The sequence below is a fragment of the Corvus hawaiiensis genome, chromosome Z (genome assembly GCF_020740725.1).
Source record: "Corvus hawaiiensis isolate bCorHaw1 chromosome Z, bCorHaw1.pri.cur, whole genome shotgun sequence".
Lineage (NCBI taxonomy): Eukaryota > Metazoa > Chordata > Aves > Passeriformes > Corvidae > Corvus > Corvus hawaiiensis.
In genome coordinates, this window is record NC_063255.1 from 2,101,878 (window position 1) to 2,128,311 (window position 26,434).

Here is a 26,434-nt window from a genome sequence, read left to right on the forward strand (position 1 = left end):
GAATTGGAGAATTTAATTGGAGAATTAATCCTGCTATGCAAATGAACCAAACCTATAAAAGAGTGAAGAACTCGTGACCTGGGGTCCATCTTGGGGTTCATTTTTGTAGAATAGCTTCAGGCTCCTGTACCTTTGAAGGCCTTTCAAATAAATACCTCTTTTAATCCTTTACTCCAGTCTAGTCTCTGTTTCTAGGAGGCCTCTCAAGTCCTCAGTGTGACCAGATTGAGTTCTAGCTGAGCTTTCATCTTTCTGAATTTCTGTCTACATTACCTAACAAGATCCTTGTACTCTTCTGGAATTGCCTTCACCTTCTTCCAAAGGTCAAAAGTTCTCTTTATGTCCCGAAATTCATGCAAAAGCTCTCTGTTCAGCTAGGCCAGTCTTCTTCCCAACTAGCTTGTCTTTTGGCGCATAGGGATGGCCTGCTCCTGCACCTTTAAGATTTCCTTCTTAAAGTATGTCCAGCATTCCTGGACCCATTTGTTATTAAGGACTCTTTTCCAGGGAACTCTACCAGCTCAAAGTCCAAGGTAGAGGATTTGTTACCCACTTCCTTACTTGAACCCAATTATTTCATAATAATTGAAATGATCCACATCTCCCACCAGCCCTTCTTTGTTTGCAAACAGTGGGTCTGTCAGGTCACTGCCCCTGATAGACTCACTTATGAAGTCAGGAAGTCATCTTCTTCATAGTACAGGAACCTCCTAGACTGCCCCCTCCCTGCTGTGTTGGGTTTCCAGCAGACATCCAGTAAGGTAAAGTCTCCCACAAGAACAAGGACTAGTGCTCGTGAAACCTAGCCACTCATAGAATACTTCATCTGCCTCTTCATTTTGGTTGTGTAGTCTGCAACAGACTCCCACCAGTACATCTGCCTTGTTAGCCTTCCCCCTGATTCTTACCCATAGCCACTCAACCTTGTCATCACTGTCCTTGGGCTCTATGCAGTGAAACACTCCCTAATACAAAGCCACTCCTCTGGCTCTGCTTCCCCACCCATCCCTTCTGAAGAACCATTATAACCATGGTTGCAGCACTCCAGTCATGTGAGTCATCCCACCACATTTAAATGATGGTGACTATGTCACAGCTTTCCTGCTGCCAATGGCTCCCTCCTGTTTGTCACTTTGTTACCCATACTGTGTGCACTGGTGTGGATGACCGTCAGCTGGGGTACTGATTTCACCCCCAACGCTGGCATCCCCACTCTACGCTCATCTCTGCTGAGCCTGGTTTTATCATATTCCCCCTTCAAACCCAGTTTAAAGCCCTCTCAATCAGCCCTGCCAACTCATGGGCTAGAATCATTTTCCCTCTTAATAGACAGGCAAACCCTATCTCTTTCCACCAGGCCTGGTGCCATATAAAACACCCTGTGAATAAAAAAGCCAAAATTCCACTGGTGGCACAAGCCACATGTTGATAAGGTGGCTGTTCCTTTTGGCATTCTTCCCTGCTACCAAAGGAATTGAAGAAAACAACACCTGTTCTCCTGTCCTTACAACCGGTCATCCCAGTGCCCTGAAGTCCTTTTTGACTGCCCTAGGACTTCTCTCCTCAGTGTCAGTACTGCCAACCTGGGTAACAACAGTGAATAATTATCAGAGCGCTGACTCAGTTCAGGGAATCTTCTAGTAATATCTCTCACCCAGGCCCCAGGGAGGCAGCAGATTTCCCTGTGGAATTGGTCCTGTTGGCACGTGGGAGCTTCGGTTTCCCTCAGAAGGAAGTCACTTAGAAAACACTGGGGATTTGCCTTTTATATGTCCAAGGGGGAGACACCATTTAAAATGCCAAGAAAAAAAATCAAGTTTTTTTGGTTTTCTAGTGACACAGCAAATGCAAAATCTCACCCTGTGTTGTTACAAAGAAGAAAATTTTGAATTCTTTTCTACTGCAGCTTCTCACTGCAACATTTTGCTTGATGCAGGTGAATGGCTGACTGCAAAAAAAGAGGACTTCTCTGATTCAGTTGTCTAACGGGATTTTTGGCAACCTGCTTGTTAGAAGGATTTTTTTCTTTAACAATATTGCTGTAGGAATGCATCTTCTAAGTAGCCTGCTACATTATTTTGACATGACTTTCGTATCTTTTGAACTTACAGTTTCTGGAATTTTTCTCCCCATAAGAAGCAATGTTGCTGGGTGTGCTTTTTCTAATAAACCTTGATGGATGATCAGGAAAAAAAAAAGCTGTCCAGTGGCTTGATAATTTCAGGGTCAAAACAAATTTTATGTGTTGATCTTCTTTCACTTGCTGATGCATCTGTTTGACCAGGCAGCTGGTGCATAAGATCTAGCCAGCAGCACACAGAACACATTAGGAGAACAAAGAGAATATGAGATTAAACCAAAAAGAGGCAAGAACAGCATTTCCTCACTGTTCTGCATGAAGGCAGAAGATGCTCCGAGAGGATGCTAACTCAATTTTCTTATTGGACTTGTGGCCTCTTCCCCCCCATCAGGTTATTCAAAGGTAAATTTGCTTTTCACTCTCTCAGAAAGACTATTTTCCCCTCACTGGTATATTTATTTATTAGTAACATTATTTGTAAAATGCTAACTTCATTGGCTGTGCTGTTATGATGTTATCTCTATGTGCTTCTGTGAGAATGTAACAATGTCATGAAGAAAAATGATGTAAAAGTGATATGGGTACATAAAACGGGATTGACAAAATGTAATAAATCACTGCTGGGCTGAAGAACAGACCTGCATGTGTAATGAAATACTTCAGCATTACATCATCGTTTATGTAACATCTGGCAGAGCCTTGTATTGTATTTCAGTGCTGATTTGAATCAGGATCATTTTTTCTCTGTGATAAAAGAGAAAAACAAGCCTCTAGGTTTTGCACATAGGAAACTGTAAAGAAAAAAAAAAGGAAAAAAGCAACCCTTAAAATACCCACGTCAGTTTCCCCCTGAGAAGTTCTGCCATCTCCAACTGGATGCAAATAATGTAATGACTGAGATGCATAAGAATAGTTAGCATCCTAGAGGACTTTCTCAGTTTTACAAGAGAAACATATTTTTACTATAAAGGGGAATTTTTGAGATTATTTAATCTAATAAGAGTTTTTCTAATTTACATCATTATGCATACCTTGGAACCAGACTTCTAGAAAAAAAATTGCAGGTGTGAAGTCTATGTACTTGAGTGTTTTCCACTTCATGTTTTTTTCAAAGGAGAATTGAATTATCTTAACTGTGGAGTTCTGATCCTGTCTCATGAAGACATGTGGGTACTACTTCAGTGTGGATTCCTCCATCCCAGGCTGCCAGCAGAGTCTTCCTCATCCATGGGGTAGGTATATCACTCTGCCTTGTTCACCTGTGGTGCCAGGCAGGACAACATGATGGGGTTGTCCATCAGTTGACCAGCAGTGCTGGTGGGGTGAGGATTAGTTGAAATATGTTTAATTGGCTGTTGAAATAGATGAAATAAGGAATGTGAGTGTCTGCTGCAGAAGTGTCTGGATGACACACTCACCTGTCTGAAATCAGTAGAAATCTTGCCATTAGTTTCTGGGTTTCTTGGCTCTTGCCCTGTGGCTCTTGCCTCTGAAGCCTTTGGGAGGTCCTGGTGCAGTGCTGGTGGTGCTGTGAGGGTGCTGCAGGGATCCAGGCTGCCAACCCCCTCAGCAGCTGACTCTCCTTCCCTAAATTTTGGTGGCCCAGAGTGCAGAGCTGGGACATTGACAAGAACTTGCTGTATCTAAAAACAGGCCCTTTTTTTTTTTTTTTTCCCCAGTGATAGGAGGAAATAGATCAGATTGTCAAAAAGAAATCACTGTTTATTTAGCTCCTTTTTGTTAATCAAATACCGTACAGATAAGCTACCATTACTGCATTCACTCATCTCCCAGGGATTTTCCTATGGTATATTTATCCAGCAGTATAGGACTGCCTGCTACATACATAGAGCTAGTTGCTACAGCTATCTTACTTCCCCCCCATATTTTCCCATGGTTGGTACAGAATGGTAGATCTTGATATGCGTCAAGTAAAATGTTATATCTGAGTTTGTTTTCTGATAGCAGAAAAGGCAAAGGGAAGAGGAGCAGTCCCAAAACAGCAGTTACTAAAAACCTGATGAGGTGCAGGTGTCTGGAATGCTTTTTTCTCTTTCTGAACAATTGTTAGTTACTGAAAATATTGTTTCCTTAATTTTTTAAACTAGCAGTAACTTCTATTGATTTCATTTGGAGGAGAGAGATGCTGAAGAGCATGAATATCGTTGCAAGTAGGACTATATAAAACTGGCAAAGGCAGAAGAGTGAAGCAATGGTCATATAATTGAAGCATAAGATTCAGAGTCGGGTTTTCTAATTCCTATTTCTGATTTTCCAGCAGGTGATTTTGGGAAAACAAATCACTATCAGGGGTGAAAGCTGGCCATGTGCAGGGCCACAATGACTCTTTTTGGCAGCTGAGGCAACAGTGGGATGGTCTAGGATGGAAACCCCCTCTTTCTAGCACCTGAGGATTTTGGATAAACATATTTTTCCCTTGTAGAAGTGTCATGGCAATGTACCAATGACCTATGGATTTCCTAGGGCAAGGAGAAACATTTTTACATTTCAGAGGCATGTCCATGATATTTTTGATCCTGGACATTCTAAGAGCGGAAGCAGACTGTCACATAGTTTACTGAGCCGGGGTGGTGTAAGGTTAGAGAACAAATGCTGGTGGATGCTAAGACCATCTTGAGGTGAAGATTGAGTTGTGATGATGACGTGTCAACCAACTCCGTCTCCTGTAATGAAAAATAAATTGCTGTGGTTTGAATGACAGACCTCTGCAGTGAGGTGATGTCTTCCCACAGGACTTTCTGTGAGACACCAAGTGAGACCTCCAGTGAGTTTAGTGGTTCCTTTGCGTTTGCAGTTTGTACCTGTGCCCCTCATGCTGCATAATGGCCACAACTTGAACAGGTTAATAGAAGACTAAATTATCCAATGGCTGTAAGTTTGTCTCAGTCCCCTGGGAAGGATGAGCTGACAATGCAAGAATATATATGAGCATAATTGAGAACTGGATTTCAAGGAGAAGAGTCCTTTGATAAGATATTGTCTGAATGGAAAGGGATTTTTTTTATCTCTGGTTTCTTCAATTTCTGCAGCCCCATCTGTGAAGAAACCTCGGACCTCTCCTGGCCTGAGAAGGCCCAAGAAAGGCAGGTAGGCAGCTTGCTTTCTCTTCTGTATATTCCTCCAGTGGTTTGATCAACAGGAACTTTGGTCCTTAGCTTCATCCCTGTCGTCATGGGATCAGAGCCCCACTGTAAAGGTGTGCCTCTGTGTCTAAGACTGAGCAGTATGTTAGTAAAAGAGAATGAAGAAATGCTCTCTCTTGCTGTTCTTTACTTTGCCATGGCAAGGACAGGAGCTGGTGAGGAGCTGTTGCTATAAGAGTAATTGCTTTCCTCAAAAGTCAGTGTTGGATCTGCCTCTTGCAAAGGGCTTGCTCTCCACACCTAAACAGTATGTGGGCACTGGCCTACATGGTCAAATTTGTCTAATTCACTGTATGGCAAGGCTTTTGGGCAGTCCATTACTGTGCTGAGCAGGAGAGAGGATTTTACTCTTTAATGGACCAGTAATGTGTTCAAGATTTGGTCAAGCACTAGGGCAGGTGCTAATACACAACACTGGGACAAGAAGATGAGAATTCCCAGTCTGCCAAGAAGATGAGAGCAATTCTGGAGAAGTGAAAGCAGTCAGTCAGTGGGGAAGAAGGCTGAAATGGTGCCTTGGATGGCCAGAGGTGCCAGAGTTGGTTCACTACTGCTGCTGGCTGAGGGACGCCAGTCCCCACAATCCCTAATGTCCTTCACAGCAAGGGCGAGATGCCCTTGTGATTTCACTCTCTATAGGAGGAGATAAAGCATGGGTTTTTCCATTTCTGTCAGCCTCTGTCTGTAATAACTTTGCAGCCATGTCACCTGTTGGGATGTATGACTACCTTATTCCCATTTGCTTGTATGATGACTTGGTTCAAATTAAGGGTGAGTTGATCCTAGGATCTAGGCACCTCCAGGCTGGCAACCCTTGAAATGGATCCCACTCTCTGAAGGCCAGGGCATGGCTTGAGGTCCCCCTCACCTGTGCCTGCACCTTCAGTGAGCACGGGCAGCTCTCCACCATCACTGCCACTGCTCTCCACCTGCACAAAGGGCTGTCAGTAATCGCCGTGGCCACACCAGCCTGTGGGATCCGGGACAGTACCCAAAGAGCCTTTGACCATTGCTCAGCAATCAAAACTTTGAATAATCTTATTGAGTTAATCCACCACCTAGCAAATCTTTTCCTGCTGGTGTAACAGATAAAGGAACAGTAATGGTTACAGGGAATGAAGTTTGTGTGAGGATGCATAACAGTGGCATTTCAGATTTCTTTCTTTTCACTTCTTGACAGCTGTTTAGCATTTCACAGATGTACATATTGATAACTTTCCCCATCATTTCTACATCATGAAGCTGCAGTTTTTTCCTAGATCTTCTATTTAATTCAGCGAAGCAATATTCAGTTGCCTATTTAAAAAGGAGATTGTGGACAAACAAGGCTGGCCTGGAAGAAGAATTGATTGGTTAAATCACAGCTGACTATGGAAAGGTGCCTCCATCAGGCTCTGCTCCCTGCTTCCCTTCCTCAAGATTGTGTGGAGTTGTAGGGACAGGGGAAAGCAGAAGGGAGGAAAATCCTTCATCTCCTACCCTGGCCTGTGCCCATGCTGTTCCCACTAGATTGATAGGACTCTTCTGGCAAAAGTATTAAAGTGAATGGCTGTCTAGATCAGTTTTTAAGCTAAAGATTACCACCAGCACACCATGTCAGGTCCATGCAAAATAGTCAGAGAATTTCTGCTGTGTAAGGTTGTTTCTGCCTTTTTTCTTCCCTGTGCTGGTCACTCAGGGCAACCTTTATTAAAACTACTCGGCTGTTCATGATTGCTCTTACATTGTGTTTTGTTTCCTTTGAGCTGGTGGCGTTCACATGCCAAGTTATTCCAAATTTATTGCAGATGAAGTCAGAATCATACAATTATTTGAAAACAATAAGTTTGGGTTATATAGTTTGGTTACTTTTTCACTTCGTTCTCTGCTATTTGATGGTTTGCTTCCAATGTTCCTTCCTGCTGACTTCCAATAGAGGTTTCTTGCTTCAAAAACAACTGGATTGATTTCCAATATAGACTTTTACTTCCTTGAAAACAGATCTTCTCAGGGGAAATTGGCAGTTCTCTGTGTATATATTTTCTTATTTGTATTTCCTTGGAGGGGTTTGAAGTCCAGAGACAAGATTTATGTCAACAAATCCCTCTTCCTGTTATCCAATTTAGTTGTTTTAACATAATGCAATCATTTTCTAAATCAAACTGATGGAGCACTTCCTAAAGGCATTACACCAGCTGTATATCTGGAATCATATTTGCCTTCTTTTATTGCATTAGCACCAGGCTTGAACTTTTTAAATTTGCATTGTGTTTTACAGAAGTTCTCAGGATATTCGAAGCAGTTTATAGCTAGAATCTGGCGTGTTTTAAACAGAGACTGGAGAGTGAATTATAGAGCAAAGCATGTGTAGAAATGAGATTTTGGTTTCATGGAACAAGTAGAAATTGGAATGAGTAAGCAAGAGGAATATTGCATTTTCTGGGTGGATTTGGAGGCACTGCAAAAGGGGGGTGCTGTGTTACAACACTGATCCTGGGTGTCTCACAAGGCTTTCTAAAAGGTTTCACTTCTTCTCTTTGAAGAAGGTGCTGAGTAAGGATCTGGCATACAGCAAAATTGGATAAGCAGAGAGTGCCCAGGGCAATGCACTTAACACCTGCGATATAATGTGATGATGCCTCTGCCCTGGCTTTTGGCAAATATGTCTCTTGTTATTTGAACGTTGTCTTTCTTTTCACCATATGGTCTGACACTATCAGGCATCCTTCTCAAGATATGCTTGTAATACTAATGAGGGGAATTTTCAAAAACATAAACAAGATTCTCGTGCTCATCTGTGCTTTTAAGTATCTCCTCCCTTGTTCTTGTGTGGTTATTTCAGTGATAATTCTTGGTCACACAGGCAATGGGTCGTTTGGAACAAGCTGGCTTAAATAAGATGAAGAACATACAGTGAAAGGAAAAAAGAAAGCTCAGATGAAATTGGTTCAGGCACAGAAATGAGTTCCCCAAGCTGGGGGATGGAGAAGTATGTCAGTGCAACAACCCTTTTTGCGAACAGGACCATGGTGCCTCTGGTTGCCAGGGAGCTTGTGTGAAACCCTTCCAGTTTCTCAGTGCTTGGGGCATAGCTAAACCACAGCTCTGCTAATTCCTTGCATGCTACTGTGACGTCACTGAGATGATGAAAATCTCATCAGAGATGGATGCTTTAGAGCACTGCCAAAAGTTTGTGGAACTAACCTATTCCAGTCTGTTGTCTTTTTGTAACTCTTCTCATCTTCCACAACAGAGGCCAAGTAATCCTTTCATAAGTTCTGTCCCTTTCCCATGCTCTGATAGACAAATGGGTGCAAGGGAGGTTCTTGGGGTACATGACTGGGTCCAATAAATCACATTGCAGAAGATGAGTAAGGCAGCACTGGAGCAGTGAGGGTCCTTGCAATTGCAACTCCTGTGCCATGAGTCTAAGCCTAATTCAAAAGCATTATTTTCCATTCCTCACCCTCCCAAAATATCACAATCAGCTATTGGACAATATCTTAACATCTAAAAAATTAATATCAGGTTATGAATAGTAAATTCACAGAATTCACTGAATGTCTGGGTTGGAAGAGACTTTCAAGATTGTCGAGTCCAACCCATGCCCTAGCACCTCAACTAGATCATGGCATCGAGTGCCATATCCAGTCTTTTTTTAAACACATCCAGGGATGGTGATTCCACCAGGCAGTCCATTCCAGCACTTTATCACCCTTTCTGTAAAAAACTTTTTCCTAATATCCAACTTATATTTCCCTTGACGCAGCTTGAGACTGTGTCCTCTCGTTCTGTCAGTTGCCGCCTGGTGAAAGAGGTCAACCCCCACCTGACTAAATTGGCAGAAGATAGCTGACTGCTGGAGACCATTCTCTGTTTTAAGTGAAAACTTTAGATTTTAATAAATAAGTAAAATTACAGTGATAAAACCCATTTTGAGGTCTTTACTGCAATTCTAGGAATAAGATTACTTAAAAAAAAGGTAGTCCACTACCTACAAATGGCTCTTAGATGAACATTTGGGCTCCCAGTATAGACAATTAAAAGGAGGTTCATGGTATTTTCCTGCAACACAGATCCTGCCAGGTGTGGCAGGCATTCCTGGAAGAGATGAAAATAGTCTTGGGCCCAATTGAAGGATCAAAGAAGCTTGTGTGCTGGCCGGTGGCTGGGATTTTTGGTGGTCAAGGGACAGTTTCTGATGGTTTGGTGATCTCTTCACAAATCCACTGAAGGGGAACGTGTGCTTAATGGAGGATGGTCGGGAAAGGTATGCAGTCTGGGTCCTGTTGGCAATGAATATTCATGACATGGGTAGTTTGGGGTCCAGTGATACTTTTGTCCCTTTTGCCCTATCCTCTCCACAGTGCAACTTAGCTCCTCTCTCTGGAATAAGCACTGGCAAAAGGAAGTTAACCACTGCTGAATTCATACCCAGTGCACTACATTTTCTGAAAAACCAAGAAGTTTGTGGTGTTGCAGAGGTGTGTGGCCTACCTGATGCAATTCCTGCTGACACTGCATTAAACCAGCCCCACTGATGGCTGCAACACCCTCTCTGAGGTGTTAGCTGTTACCAAGATGTTTAAAACATCCTCTCAGTCTATTGACTGCCCACATGAGCACTTCCACTTACAGTCCTTTACTATTGATTATATTAGGAAAGATGAAAAATAGGAAACCAGCATTGCAGAGAATAGGTCAATTTATAAAGGCTCCCTCTTCAAATTAGCTGTTTTACAATTCAATATATGAACATAAAAATCTGGTCTTAGTGAGAAAAAAAGTCTTCGCACGCTTCGTTCTTCTTGCTTTTTATTGTTGCACATTTCAAGGGAGCCATGAAGCTGTAGAGTATTTGACCTCTTGCCTCTTACTAAATGATTAGTAATATATTTTTTTTCAATCACATTTTGTCACAGTTTCAAACTGCAACAAATTGTCAGTATGTCCCACATGTATTTCCGTCTACCATAAATCAAAAATTTAATGTTTCTCTATGTGTTTTTCTTTTTATTTGAATGGTCTTGTTAGAGAAAGATAATAGGAATAACTGAAGTGTAGTAACCCTCACCCTTTTTCATGCTTTTCCCTTTCTGTGTCATATGTCATGGATAACTGAATGGCCAGATTGATGGCAAAATCCCAGAGAGGGCTATGATAAAGCTGTGTTGGGAAGGAAGGATTGCCTTCCTGCCCTAGAGTATGATCATCCTTCCTCACTGAGGAGCACCATACTGATTGCGTTCCAGCCACACACCATTGCCAAACTACATCTAATTGTCTGTCTGTTGCCCCCTGGGTGTTGGGGTCCCTCCCCTGCCGTGTAGCCCTGGGAGAGGGGCCCTGAGGGCACAGACACGGGGCTTCCCTGTCCCTGCTCAGCCTCGTTCCCATTGGTTGGTTTGTGTTCCCTGCACGGGCAGAAGGACCCTTGGTCCCGTGACTGGAACAGTTCCTGGGCAGAGCTCCGGCCATGCGGCTGGAGAAATAAACATCTCTCTGAAACAGCTATCAAGAATCTGTCTGTCCATATATATTTCCTTTCCACGGGACTCCTGGTTTGATATATGCGTGTTGCAGGATCCCCACTGCAACAAATGGTGGAGATTTGTGAGCAGAACGATCCCCGATCCCTAAGCGACTGATTTGTGTGAGTAAACCCTGGAAACTTTGGATTCCTCTTCTTGGTTTTGCTTTGCTATTCCATATCTAAACTATGGAGGAACCGTGGGAAGACTCTTGGCTCTCAGAGCCGCATATGGACATTTATCTTAAACTTAAAATGATTCTTGAACAACGATTTGTAAATTTTAGCTTGATTCAAGCTCAAAAAGAACTGAAACACTTCCTGGCATGGTTGTTTAAGAACTTTTTCTATGTTTCTTGGGATTTAATTCTTACGAAGGGCTTTTGGAAAACCGTTTGGACACAGTTAATACTGGAGTCAAAATATATGCCGATGGAAGAATATTTTCGTGAATATTATTTAGTTACCGAGACTGTTGAGCAATGTCAGCTGTGTCCTGGCGAAGGGAAACCTGGCACAGGGACCGTGCGGCCCAGGCCATGTGCACCGAGCGCTCTGCGAGCAGCAGCGAGGCAGTTCCCGCGCACGGGCGGAGCCACGCGAGCCGCAGTGTCGGTGGCGGAGCGGGGAGCGGCGGGAGCAGCGGGACCCGGCAGTGCCCGCCCGGTCCTGTGCAGCGCGTGGTGGAGCGAGCCCCGGGAACGCCCGACCCAGAGGGGCGGCGCGCGGGCAGCGGCTGGCGGCGGTGGCGATGGAACGGAGCCGCGCCCAGCCGAGACGCGCGCTGGAGCAGGGCGCGGGGGAGTCGTCGCTCGGGGGCCCGGCCGAGACGTGGGTGCAGCGCCCGACAGCGGCAGCGAAGCTGTGACCAGAGGAGGCGACGCACGGAGAACTGAGCGGCGCGGCCCGGCCCGGCCCGCACAGCCCCGAACGCAACCCCGGGAAGAGCGCGCAGGCACCAGCAGCCCCGACAATTCCAACACGGGAGCGACCGAAGGAGAGAGCAAAGACGCAGCGAGACAGAAAACAGCAGACACTCGGAAAAACGAAAAGATCATAGTAACTAAGACCTTAGGGATAGTAAAATGGTATAATGTTAAGCAAAATTATGGTTTTATAACAAGGTGTGACAACCAGCAAGACATATTCATGCATAGAACTGCTATTAAAAAGAATAACCCTGAAAAATGGATCCCAAGCTTGAGAGATGGAGAAGTGGTGGAATTTAATATTGTACTAGGGAGAAAAGGGTTACAAGCATCGCAGGTCACTGGGCCTGATGGTGTTCCTGTAAAAGGCAGTATATATGCAAAAAATCGTAGTCATGTTAGACAGTATCTCTATTGTAAGCCCCCCCTACAGTTTCCCTTTCCTAATCCCACCTTTCCCTTTTACCCTATGTCCTATTACCCCCAGTGTATTCCCAATCCGTTTTTTCATCCATGGTTTCCCTCACAAAACCATGCTTTTGCCAATTGTTTCCCCAAAAATCCCTTTCCAATGCCGAGTGGGGGATGAAAAGGGGGAGGGAAGAAGTTAAACCCTCTCCTGCCTCAGTTTCCCCACAAAGCATGCTCAGAGTTCTGTCTCCCTTCTGTCAGCCCTAAGATGTTCCAGAGAATCTGTTTGGACATTTAAAGACTCAGGAGGGTGGCTTGTTTTGTTTTGAAACTGTTCTTGTTATGTTTATCCAGTTGTTTTCATTCTCCTTTTATTAAAATAAAACGGGTGAGGTGTTGGGGTCCCTCCCCCGCCGTGTAGCCCTGGGAGAGGGGCCCTGAGGGCACAGACACGGGGCTTCCCTGCCCCTGCTCAGCCTCGTTCCCATTGGTTGGTTTGTGTTCCCTGCGCGGGCAGAAGGACCCTTGGTCCCGTGACTGGAACAGTTCCTCGGCAGAGCTCCGGCCATGCGGCTGGAGAAATAAACATCTCTCTGAAACAGCTATCAAGAATCTGTCTGTCCATATATATTTCCTTTCCACGGGACTCCTGGTTTGATATATGCGTGTTGCAGTATCCCCACTGCAACACCTGGGTTTATTTCAATCTTGAATTTTCAAAGGTGGTATTATTGTCTGAATGGAATTTGGACACTGCTACATGTAATGAAATAGGACTGAAATGCAGAGACTGGGGAAAGCAGTGTTCACACCCAACACTTGGGTGACAATCTGTGTAGCACAAATGGCAGCTCAGATTCACGTCTTGTTCATCACATAAGCAGTGCACCTGGAGAATCGGTGTGTGAGCAGGGAATGGGAAACTTGTCCTCTCCTCTGCTCCCCAGCCTTTTGCAGCACCTTCATGTGACTTACATTGTAATGTCACCTTCTGTCCGTGGGTTTTAACTGAACAGTTAAATTTGCCACAGGAAATCAGTAGCAAACTGTCCTAACTTGATCTTCCTAACCTGGGGACCTCATTCCTCACTGTTTTCCCAGCACATAGATTTCCAGATGTCATTGTTCCCTTAACGCGGTTATGAAAGGGTGCTGCAAGACACTTTGTTGTAAGACCTTACGGATCTGCTGACAGGGTAGAGAAGAAACCCAACTAAAATTTTGTTGTTTCTTTTTCTTCAGCCAGAAATTAATTTACCAGCAGGGGCCTCCCTCATGATTATGGTTGGGTGTTTTCCTCTACCAATGAGGTTGAAAATAAAGGATAGAAAGGTATCGATATATGTGTGACCCCAGAGCTAAGGGCAGATGTGGTCTCGAAGTGGGTTTTGTCTCCCCTGAGTGTGTGTGGATCTTGTTTTCTGTGTTGGGAAGCTCAGGGAGGCAGGGGGCTGTGCTTGGTCATGGGACCTGTGCTCTCTTGGTGCTTTACCTGCCTGGGATGAACAGCTTTTGGGATTGCTGTTGGAATGGTCAGCAAGATTTTGGAAAATCTGCTGTGGGAGAAATCTTTCCAAAACTGACCTGGGCTCCAGCCAGCATACTGAGGAGAAAGCCCAAGTGCCTTGGACATTGAAGGAAGGATGACAGAGAGAGGTGGCTGCTGCCAGTGGCTCATCCACTGGAGCTTATGACTCAGTGAGCAGTAAGGGGTGCCTTGCAGGGTAGTGGGAGCAGTGATGTCCCCTGAAGCCCCTGAGCCTTGGCCCTAGTGCTCCTCAGCCTCCTCCTTCACAACTGGCAGGGCACTGACATCGGCATGGGGTCTCCTCTCTCTTTTACACCCTGGAAACCCAACACTTGGTGCGTCCAGCCCTGCAGTGGATACAGCTTGGATACAACACTTGCACTGTCACAGCAAACGCTACATACTGTCACAGAGGAATGCTGTGTTACTTTTTATTACTGGAATAGTTGTATTTTTGCCCCTGGCTGGTATGGTGGGAAGGCTGTTTTCCTTGCACTTACCTGGTTCCGACTACCCTTCCTGCTCTCTTCTGCTGTTGAGATACGCTCTTTATGGTATATAAGGCATTTCAAGTGATTTTGCTCTAATGGTAAACTATAAAAATCGCTTGAGTTAGTGGCCCCTGGGATTGTGTTGTAATCCAGCTGTTGTCCTGTTTTAACTTAATCATTTCTATTTGCTAATAATGTATATAGTGAAAGAAATTTTTTCTCACAGGCACACATACATGAACAGTCTTCTTATGCCCCCTTCCCCTCAAGGACAGTGTGTCAGGCTACACGCTGCCACGACAGCTCCAGCAGTGTTAGCTGCACCATCAGCTCCTGCTCCCACCCCTGCCCCACCCGGACATGCATCCCCTCTGCATCTTGAACATACATTTTTACAAGCACAAGCTTTGGGTGGAGCCTATTAGAGGGTGATACCAGGTGGCAGAGCCACTGTGGGCTGTGGAGCAGTGACTGCCTGGAGTGGGATAACAGCAGGGCATGGGAATGTGAGAGCAATGTGATTGCTATGGCTACTTAGCAGCTAAATGTTATGATGATGATTAAATAATATTTGAAATTGGGTCTTGGGATTTGGATGCAGAATTCTCAGCTTGTCTTGTGTAGCTGTACGTAGATGGGAGGTAACTAATTTTGTACTAGTCCTGGTTGTGTTGTATGGACTTTTGGTTTTAAGAATGAATGACAGTTGTCAGTGTGGGAACCAGCCCAGATCTTGGAGGCAGCAATGCCAAAACCAAATTTCCTAGAAAAAAATTTGGGATCAGTACATGTAAGCTGATAGTGTTGACATCTTTGAATGAACTGAACATGGACATCACCTTAATCTGCCCCAGGCACATCTACTCTATGTTCTGTAGTGGTTTTGCAAGTGGCTGTCTGCCCTTGTGTACTGATACTGTTGATGGGAAAAGATTAAGACCTTTCAAGTGACACCTGCCTTAAACAAACAGTGACAAATGAAAACTAAATCACACCACTTTTAGAGATGTCACTGGATGAAAGTTTATCCTGGTCAGAATGTCTCCATGGATCTGCAGTGACACTTCACAGGCCTGTTTCCAGGAATGGAATGTGGGCTTTGGATCTTTCATCCAGCTAACATTGGTCTTTGTTGTGGCATTTACTGTGTCTTAAAGGAAAATTCTAGTGATTTTTCAAAATTCTAGCAGTTCTTGAAAGCAACTGAATTGCCTTTGAAAAAAACCCAGAATGCTGTATTTATGAGACCAATCATCAATCAGGCAAAGAAAGAAAGAAAGAAAACCCAACAACCCAGGAAGGCAAATGGTGATAAAGATCCCAGATAAAGTCACTCTTCTCAGCAGGCAGAAAGTCTGATGAACTGAAATGGAAAGTCCTTCTCATTGATTCCACTGGGAAAAGTAATTGACTTTGAACTCTTTGAATAAGTTGCAATCTGTATTTAATTTTTTGTCCAAGGAAGAGAATGTAATTTTGTTTTTCTTGTGGCTGCTATTAGCCTTAATGTCAGTTGCACAGCTGAATCTCTTGCATCAAGCTCCAAATTTACCCCTGATGTCAGTGTGCTTAGGAATAAAACAAAAATCAGCCTTTCATCTCTCAGTTGCTTAAAGGATCATGCCATAATACCACATTTATTAATTCAAAATCTCTCCTGTCTGTACATGCACAAATGCAGCTAAGTATTCTGAGGAAAGGCAGGGAAAGTGTAAAGACTGTAATTAAACTTTTAGACATTAATGCAACCTATTAACTGAAAATATTCAGAGAGTTCTAGCAAACGTACACATTTTTGCCCTTGGACTGCCTGGAGAGATTCAGCACTTCAGGCTGTCAAGGTGGCAGATACATACTGTTGGTTTTCTCGGAGGGCCACATTAACTTTTGAATGACGCATACAGGATAAAGTTTGTTGTCATCAGTTCCAACATGGACAGGGAGATCTGCATCTGACCCCAGTGGAGCCAAGACCAGTTTCCTCATACAAATGTATTTTGGTAAGATCACGTCAGTTCTGTATTGGGATAGCCATCTGAAAACGGAGGAGCTGTACTTGAGCTTGCACACCATGCCTTGCCTCTTCCAGTATGGAGGATCTGATCCTGCAAGCCTTCCTGAAATAAAAATCATGCATGTGCCCTTGCTGTCCACAATACCTGGGTACATACAATCTTTCTGTAAAAACTCCTGTCTTCACCTCACATAGACTTGTTTAGCCAAAGACTGTGAGGAGGAGAAAACAGTTTTGATAATTAAAATTTAATGATTTACACTGGCAGTCTGGGGACATTACACTTTCAATCACCAACACAAACAAGATCAGAAAGCTCATCTGGAAAGACATGTTTATGGAGAAATAATGAGTCTCTCTAAGGCTCCAGATAGCAATGAATGTTGGAAAGGCAGCAAATGTTAAATACCAACCCACTTGAGAGATCCTTTAAAATAACAGAAAAATGTAAATAGACCATTCTGTGAATGAGGATTGGGGGTTATTTGTTTGCATTTATCAGCCATTGTAAAAATTAAGGGACAAAGGCAGTCCAGACTGTTTTTGAAGAGCTCTGATAGGGAGAAGCCATGATCTTGAGGCATGGACAGGTGAGGTGGCCATGCCTGGGCCCCTGAAGAAGCACTTTCTTTACACAGGACAGAACACTCCCCCCACACTCATAGTTTCACAAATAAAAAGACTAAGGGAAACTGGAAAAACAGATGACAAATATATCTTAAAATGGTGCTAAACTGTTCTAAACATCTCTTTTCTCAGAGAAAGGAAAAAATGTGAACCAAATACATCTGCTACCCAAGAGAACATGTCTTCTGTGTGCAGAGTAGAAAACCAGAAGGAAAGCTTTTGTTTTTCTCAGCAGTGTTGTTGTTTTCTGATACTTTCTCGCGTTTTTCTGATAAAAACAGAAGATGAGCGAAAGTGTTTCTATACACAATCTATCCACAAGCTGCAGGCGAGCAGTCTACATGTAGATGTCTGACTATGTGAAGTCTAATATTCTGTATTGTTCTTCATTGTGTTTGTTTTCCTTTTGTTTTTCATGACAATTGATACACAGATTTGCTCCACAAATTCCGACAGCTTAATGTTCCTGCAAGGCCAGTGGAGTACCAGTTATGGTCTTGCGTTTTACCTCTTTCTTCCTCAGTCATACACTTTTCTTTTAGTACTGTTTGCATATTAAATTCTTCAAACTTTGTCATCATGTTTATCTCAAAATTCTTTTTGTCTATTTTCATGGGCTTATACCAGGAACTTTTAAGAATGTATTTTCTGTAGCCCCACTGAAAATTTTACAAGCCGCTTTGCATCAAGTTCTGCTACAGAATTTTGCTTTTCCTTATTAACAGACTTTTCATTTCTCTTTTGGTAATATGTGCTGTCACAGGCTGTTTTGTTTGAGAACATGATTCTTATCCCTGTAGAGGGATTCCTTGTGGAATATAGGATACCCCAGGAGAGCTTAGGCATCCCAGGGCTGTTGCAGAAGTACCCCTGATGGGGCCTCAGGCTGAAGATAGGCTTGCAAGGCACCTGCTAGCCGGCAGCCTTGAACAGCCTTGGGAAAAGGTATACACTGGTCAGCTCCCCCGCTGCTTAGAGGCTTTCTCATGGGAAAGGGGCGTGAACTTTGGAAAAAGTATAACTTGGTGTAACCGGACAATAAAAGGGGAGCAACGATGCTCAAATTGTATCGGTGTTTGTGTCGTGACTCTGGCTGGATTCCCCTGCTCCCGGGACCCCCCCTTCTACAATCCCCAGCCATGACAACAATTTTGCTATCAGTATTAAAATCCTGTGAGTGTGTCTTGGGGTGACCTTATGATGTGTATCCCATATCGCTGCCTATGCCCAGAAATTAATTTTTGGGCCTTTCTATGCCTCTAAACTGAGCCTGAGAGGGGGGAGGAAAAAAACTGAGTAAAACTTTCTCAAAGCAGTTGTAGCTTGTTCAAGGTCACATAAAGATAGCAGGTTTTTTTTTCCCCAGCTGGGGCAGGGGAGCGAGGAAGCACCCGGCTTGCTGTTTTCCAGTCAGCTTTTGGCCAGTTTTTCCAGTTTCTGGTTCTCCGGAGAGAGACTGAGAGTTGAACTTTTCCTTCTCTGGAATTTTGGATTTTTTCTCCCTTTTCTACTGGACTGCTTGATTGCTGTAACATCAGAGCACATCGGGAGGACTTTCCACCGGGCACAGAGGGCCTGGCCCCGGCCCAAGCCCCAGCTCCGAGGAGACCAAAGGGAGGACTCTAACGCTTTCCCAGGTTTTTCCTCTGCAGCGAAAGATTTTACCATTTAACATTATTTTCCTTTCTTATGTGTTTGTTAAATAAATAGTTTTATCTTCTTCACTTTCCTTTGAGGAAAATTTATTTTTTCCCGAACCTGGTGGGGGGAGGGGTGGTTGTGCCTTCTCTCAGGGGATGTATTTCTAAATTTTGGCCAAACCGGAACAGAGTGTCAGTACAAATAGGACAATCTGGGAAGTTGTGGAGTAGGTCCACTGTAAAGGCTACGGACACTGCACCGGACGAATGATGTAGAGCACTGCAAGGAGTCAGAATAACCTAAGTCAATGAGTAATGAACTAAACCCAGAAGTAATTTTTGGACACACAGAGGTCCAAGGTGATGCACCTGAGGTTGCATTTACCAACATTACTAATTTTACTTGAATATCATACAGGCTGTCAGGAATACCATGGCTTTCCATCATCTCTTGTCTTTCAAAACAAGCCCTAAACCTTTATGCATAGTGAAGGCAAACACGGACCCAGACATTATGCTAAGCTGACACGACTTGCCAGAAAGACTTACCTTAGTGGCATGTCTTGGTAATCCTCTCCTCTAGAATGAAGGCCCCTTCCTGACTTTGAGGTTTCATCAGAGGTCACGATGCTTCTGTGTACTAGGCTACACCACCAGGCAGGTTTTGCTACTGATTTTTAGTTAAGATCTTGTCTGAAGCTCTTGATGCTATTGACTGGGCACTGTTGCTTTGATGGCAAGCAGGTGATGGGAGTGGGCCATGGATTTAGTCCATTCATGGCAGAAACAGAATAAGCTGAAGAAACGTCTGACTGTATATTGCTAGGCTGACATATGTTGTTCCTTGAAGCTTTACCTGTTTTCTTTCTTCTTCAGTGTGTTCTTGAGACATTTCCTTTCCATAGCACATACGCTATTGTAGAATCTCAGCACTTCAGCATCTGAGCTGTGTTTATCCTTAGAACATGCCACGACTAAGGCAGCATTTTCATCCTTAGATTTTTTAAAGAGTGAAAAATTGCCAGGAAGTTTGTAAGTGGCTTGATGAAGATCACAGAGCTTTTGTGGGCCAGGAAATCCTAAATCCAAAACTCATATGGTAAATTATACCGTTCTTCCTCCATGACTGTGTGAAGAGACACTTTCTAGTCATAAGGAGCAGCCTTACCAACAGGCTGATAACACATGAATATTTTTGTCTAGTGTGTCTAGTGTGAGTTGGCAGAGCCCTTGGGCAGTGCTTCCAGCTGGAAGTGTGCGAGGACATTGGTCTTTGAAAACTTTGCCCTTGAAGAGAGTCATTTGGTGGAATCTGGTGGAAGTCATTTGGTGTATTTTCTTCTGGTTTCTATGCCTGAGGAAATGTGGATTGAGGCAACATGCAGCAAGAAGATCTTCAGTGTATTTTCGCCAGATTATTTGTAGACATAGGAATGGGACGTAGGCATTTTCTGTGCACTGCATCCTAATTTCTGGGTGGACTTTACTTAGCGTCTGATGAACCTGAAGCATCCACTTGTTCACCTCTCTCTTGCTGGGAAGCAGAGGAAGTGGTCATTCAAATGGTCACAGACATTTAATTTACAGAGATGGCTTCAGATTAACATATCTCTAATGAAGATTTTCTGAGACTCTCTTTGAATGAAAGGAGATGTATTTCTGTACGGCCTGGCACTGAAGATGCATATGTAGGTGGTTGACTTCACACTCTATCAAAGTCTTCTAATCCATCTGTTTTTTTTGGAAAAAAAAAATTAGAAAGTTTATGGATGGGGTTCTACTGAGAGGTCTGGAAGAATGGTTGGTCACGGGGAAGGATTACAGAGCTGGGGTGACTGCAATGCTGAGATCGGTCCTAAACCTCATGTTATTCAGCAGTGTTATCAGAATCCTTTTTGCAGAGATAAAAGAGTTTCCGTTTATAATTTTATGCCACCCCAAGGATTACCAAGGGCTGCCACCCTGATTAGTAATTTTTGCTGGGTCAGCACACTCAGAAGGACACTCACCTAAACCAAGTAAGATTTAATGTATGAAAAGTAAGTCATAGCCCAAAGATAGCTGACTGCTGTCCTTTCTCTACCAAACGGGACACCTTGGAAACCAGCTTTGACCTGAGAAAACTTAAGGTGGTGCTTCCCATCCAAGGGGCTTCATCCTCTCAAAAGGATGTTATGGAAAAGCTACTCCCACTAAGCTCACCTCACTTCAGTGTGCCTAGAATATGGGATCAAATGCCCTCTTGTTATCTATCAGAGAGATGATTAATTTGTGGTGAGAAGCTCTTCTATGGGTAGACAGTAATAGCTATTCAAAGAGAATTTATCGTAGTGGAGAAAGGCATAACTGGCTGGAGCTGTAGTGCAGGGAGGGTAATATTTCTGGAGTAAACCATGGGAGCAGAAGATGGAGTTTCTATTTCCTGATGTTCTCATAACAAGATTGGATGTTCAGACAGACTAAAACATCTCAGTCAGGCCAAAACCAGCTGTTTTTGGGTCAGATGCAAATGAGGGATCTGTCTACCCTGGACATCTCAGGCACTCAATAGGTAATGAAAATAGTCCTGCCCAGCATCCTTGATAGAAAAGATGGTCCAAGTTAAGTTGGTGCAATGTTTTTTATGAACTGAATTGATAAACTAAACTGTCCCTGATGCTTCTCAGAGACATCCTCTGAAGGACCATGGCTCCATTTGCACCTCACTAACTGCTTGAACACCCCCTTCTCCAGATGTGGTAGCCACAGACAGCCAGGTGCCCTGCAGAGACCTGCTTCCCAGTCCCTCTGTTCAGCAAGTCCATTATGCTGGTCTGCTGGGGCTACTGCACCACTTCCAACTTTGAAGGGAGCCTTCTTTGTGGTTTTTATTTAGAAATAATTTTTTATCTGTAGCAATTACATTTGTGATTTAATGAAGCCTATTTTGAGACTGACATGTATGAGGTCACTTTCTTTGCTTGTTTTTATTTCTAAAAAACATATCCATAAGTAACACCAAATAGGAAATTTCTTTAACACCTGCCCTTATACATGGATGGGTAGAAAACAATAAAGTTTAGAAATAAATATCCCTATATAGACAATGCAAACAAAATTTACACTGCAGGTAAAGAAACAGTCACAAAGGAGTTGTTTTAAATGTTCCACTTCCTAGCAATTGAAGGAGATTTCTAAGCATGTGACAGGGGCAGTCCATTAGCTGGTGATCAGTGATACCTTCTAGAAACGTCTTCCTAAAGGGAGCAGCTGGATATGTGAATGGAAGCTCTGGTGGGGGCAGATGGCTGTGTGCAGGTGTAAGGTGGCTCAGTGTGCAAGTCTGATAGGCTCACTGCCCTCTATGAGGAGGATGGTTGCCAGCATACGACTGTTGAGGCATTTGACAGGAGCTAGAGACAAGACAAGCACATAATTCAACACAATTTTAGCCTGGTATTTACATAAGTAATTTACTTTTTGCAATTATGCCCTATGCTCTTGGTCACCTGGGGCCATGTCTGAGGCTGACTATGTTACAGTCCTCAGGGGGATCATTAGACATCTGAATTTTTGTGTTTTGACTGTAGGCCAGAGGTGCTGGCAGGTAAAAGCAGAGCTGTCCAAGTAGGTGGGCAGGAGGTGCCATGGACTCTCAGGCTGCAGGGCTCAGAGCTGTGATGGCTGTGGAGAGCACTGATAGGGTTGGTCAAAGCAGCCTGCCCTGCTGTCCTGTCAGTAGACTGGGAGGGTCACCAGCTGAGTGCCAGGAGTAGGTTCCTGTACTCCTGAAGCATCTTTCTCCTGGAGGTAATTTTTTCCTGGTGAGAAGTTTCATTTAGCTATCCCTTCCCCTGAAGTTTTAATGACATCTAGTGCAGGCAGTTGTTCTGGACCACAAGATGGTATTTAAATTTGTGTTGGTGTGACAACTTCCTTCTCTTGCTCGCCTTTCCGTGCAAATCTTGTCCTGCCCTGTTTCTGAGGTGAATTTGGCTTTGTCAGTGACTGATTGCTGTCTGCTGAATGTTCCTCTCACTCCTTCCAACAGGTATTGCGAATGGACACTGAAGAGGTCTCCAGGCATCTGAAATTGCTGTAGACAATTTGTTCCTACACACCCTCTGGAGAGTTTTTTCTTTCCTAGAGAAGTTGTCCAATGAATGATACACTCAGGGCAGTTATTGGCACATCCTTTCTGATGCAATGGATAGCCTGGAGCATTCCTGCTTCCTGGTCTGAAAAGAAACAGTCTAGGTGTGACAAAAGGTATGGTGTAGTGTACGTAGTGCAAGACCACCCATGGGCCACATGCAAGGGCTCCTGCCCAGGCCCCTGGCCAAAGGGTGACAGCAGGTTTCCCACCTCTGCAGACCACCCAAGAAGCTCCTGCTCCTGCTCCAGGCACTGAGAGGCTGGCAGGGAGCATCCCACCAGCTTTACAGCTGTAGCCATATGTCACATATCTCTTTTTGGGGCAGCACAGAGCAGCACCCTGAGGGCTGTCTGCCTAAGGCTTATCACTCACTTCATGATAGATATTTCCATCTGAAAAAGCAAGGAGTGATATTTATTATCTTTTTACTAGCGCCTTTAACTTTTAAATAGAACAGAAGAGAAATTGGCTTTATATGGATTCTTTCACTCTTCCATATTGCAAGGCACTTTTACAGATCAGTTAAGTTAGGATGTAGTGCTGGTAATGCAGTGTCTCTGGGCAGACAGGGCAGTCTGAACTGCACCATATATCACGGTACCCACCTCGGCTGGATGTGATGTGCATGCCTTTTGATCTTTTTTAATAGCTATTCCATACCTGCCCTTGATTTTGACTGGCTAAATCCAAGCTATTAAATCTGTGTCTCAGTATGTCTTTAAAACACCTTTTAAAAAGGATGTTTAGTACTTGTAAAAGTTGCCAGATTAAGGTAGGTTTGTGGAATACACAGTTTTATCCCCTAATTGCAATGCCAAGGCATTCAAATATTCAAGGGGATTGTAAGAAGCATTGGATCAGCAGCTGAACTCTGCTGAGCTTTGTCTATGTGTAAGAAAGACTGTTCTGATTTGGCGTCCTTTTATTGTAAAAAGTTCTATTCCCAGTGATGAAAAAAAGGGCTTTTTCCTTGCAGGAGATAACTTTTGAAAATAAAAGATAACTCTCTTTCCTTGTAAATATATTTATTTACCTGTAACATACTAGGCATCCTGTGTGTGTGTGAGTCATGCAGGTGCCATTGGTTCCTCTACATTGGTGGCCAGTGGGGATGTAGACACCAACAGCAGGGAGCACAGGACGGCTGCCCAGTTATGGGAGCAGCCTCAACCAGCCAGCCTCGGGAGAAAGAAATACCATTTTACCAGATTCTTAACCCAATCAGTGCTGCAGAGCAGCAGGTGGTGCTTTCTCAATAAATCAGCCAAGGCTGTGGCAGCTGCAGGAAGCTTTGAGATATTATTATTCATACTAAAATACTGGCAAAAGAGTTTATTAATAGGCATATATTCCTAAACACACTGCTCCATACCAGCTTGTATATCTTGTGATCCTTCATTTTTTGTCCTCCCATTCATGCCTCTGAAGTGAAATAGTAAATAATTATTTCTGTACCCCAGAATCTTCCCATTAATCTTCATTAATGATTACTTCTGCCACTTTCAAGCTGGTTTTGTAAAAATTGTGCTTGTATAATTGACCAAATCCCTCTCTCATTTCCTTTTAAGCTACATTATTGATGTCAAGTGGGAACAGAACACCCCTGAAGTGTAAGACCTGAATTTGACTCAAAGACTATGCAATGCTAAAAGCTTTCCTGTCCTATTATAGGTTGCATCCACTATTTTTAGTAGAAGAAATCATGAACTGCACAGAATATTACCTCTGAAAAATTATCAGGAGAACACATAACAGATAGAGTTGAAAGACAAATTAATTAGGGTTTAAAAAGAAAATAAAAAGAAAACTGAAACCTTTAGTGCTGGTATAAAATGGGAAGCAGACTGTACTCTAGGGCAAATCACTAATGGTTAAATTCTTCTTTCAGATTCTACATAAATCAGAGTAGCCTCACAGAGTTTAATAGAGTCATGCCAAAATTGCACTGGTGTAGTCAGCTCATTTTGCCCTTACAAACTTGGCATTTGTCGTTGTAGGTCTAATCCAAACTCTTTGGAACCTCTTGGGAATCTTTATATTCAGATAATGGGATTTGGATTGGATGGTATAAGTTTAACATGAATCATAATTAGCTCAATTTGGTATTTTTATGGCTCATAATATGCAAGAGAGGCACATGAGCCAGCTGGAGCATTGATCTTGTGCTTAGGAATGGAAGTGAAACCATGAAGAGTTTCCCTTAGTCCACCTAATTTAACTCAGATGGTATGTAAGAAATTACCAAATCAGAACAAGCTTGAGCCCTGATGTCATATCATGGATTCTGTCTTCTAGTTCCAGGTCTCCAGTAAAGTGATTCTCCTCTTTCACTTCTCATGAGTCTTGGCTATTCATAACACTCATCTCATAATGTTGATGTCATTAAGTACATTAGTATTTAATATGCTACAAGGATAGCATTATCTTGTCTACTATGTTTGCTTAGTTCATTATGTTCTGTGCATGTAGTGGACAAGAGGACCCAGAGGTCACAAAGCCTTGTTTCTGATCTCATTTACATTGGAGATGCATCAACAGAATTTGATGAACTTTGATGAAATTATTCTTGGTATATAGTAGCACAGCACAAGTATGAATCTAAGGTCTACTGTAATTCTGTTTATCTGCTGGAATGGCATTGCTCATGCTGAGGGTAAGAGGGAGTTGTACTTGACATGTATATATGTATATTTATACAATAATTCTTTAAAATGGCTGTTCATGTTCAAAAGGAAAAAACCATATTCTATGTTCATTGGGGATTTTCTGGAGATATTAGACTGTTGTTAACAGCAGGAAAATTTAGCCCACACTACTGCATGCTTGGAAGCAAAATGACACACAACCACTGCATGCATCTCTTGTCCAGAACCCTTGTACAGTAGAAAATGTCTTTCACCTTCTGTACTGATGAAAGGAAAAGAGCTTACTGCCAATTTGTGTGAAGAGAAGAAGACTTTCTTCTAGTCTTCATCTAAGAAACAAGCAGATGAAAGGATGCTTTTGTATCAATATCATATAAAGGGTAATGAAACTGGAAATAGATCAATGATTTATTGTTCTTCCAGCAGCGCTCCTAAGTATATGGGAAAATTGGCTTTCCGTATATACAGTAGCTGCTTATATAGCATGACTAAAGAAAGACCCTGTGAATAGGAAAGGTCACAGATGAATGTGGCCTGAAATAGAGGAAAACCTCTGTTTCTACAGCAGGCAGGATTGCGTGGCTTTCACATGCCTTGCCAGTAATTTGTCAGTGTTTACATTTGATCTTTGGCTTGCAGGAGCATTGATTTAGTAGGCTGTAAAGGTGCCTTTCCCCACCCGCCATTTGCACCAATGAAAGTTATTATATTACAACCATCCCTTTTTCTAGGTGTCAAGCAGGAAAGCCATCACCTGGGAAAAGGGGAGAAGTGGTGGTGTAAATCCTGTTCACTTACTACACTGAAGAAAACATGAGGTGTGTCTCTTGGCTGCTGGACAACGATTTCACCATGGAGAGGAAGAAGGTGTCCTAAGCAGTCAGGAGCAGGAGAATGTTTGCTAGCAGAAGGGATCTGGACCAGGAGAGCGTAGGGAGGGGACAGCCCCTTTTTTGAGTGTTGCCTGGTGTCATCCCCAGTGAAGCTGCCGGGCTTCTGCAGGAACAAGTTTCCCCTTCTAAGTGAATGACCCGACTACTGAGGTCTCTTTGTTAGGGTGGGTGGCAACCAGTTTCCTAAGACCTTGATGCTTGTGACTTAGAACAGGAAATCAGATGAAATATGGAGATACTGTGTGAGGTTGGAAACCTGGTTTCTAAACCTGATTTGAAGCAGCACCAGCCTGCTTGAGGTGTTGTCTCAATGCCAACATGTGTGCTGGAGGAACAGGCTTGGGTGAAAAAGGCAGAGATGCTCTTTG

At 43.4% G+C, this 26,434-nt stretch overlaps 1 long non-coding RNA gene across 4 annotated transcripts in view; it reads left to right on the forward strand.

Annotated features, from left to right (window-relative positions):
* The first annotated feature begins 2,126 nt into the window (after nucleotides 1-2,126).
* The window catches only part of LOC125319465, a 220,995-nt gene continuing 196,687 nt past the window's right edge, over nucleotides 2,127-26,434 (forward strand). For 3 of the 4 annotated variants that reach the window (XR_007200745.1, XR_007200744.1, XR_007200743.1), the window contains exons 1-2: nucleotides 2,127-2,482; nucleotides 5,131-5,188. This is a non-coding gene — a long non-coding RNA (uncharacterized LOC125319465). Of the gene's footprint in view, nucleotides 2,483-5,130; nucleotides 5,189-22,423; nucleotides 23,486-26,434 lie in introns of those variants that run through there. The other variant, XR_007200742.1, reaches the window with a different exon arrangement.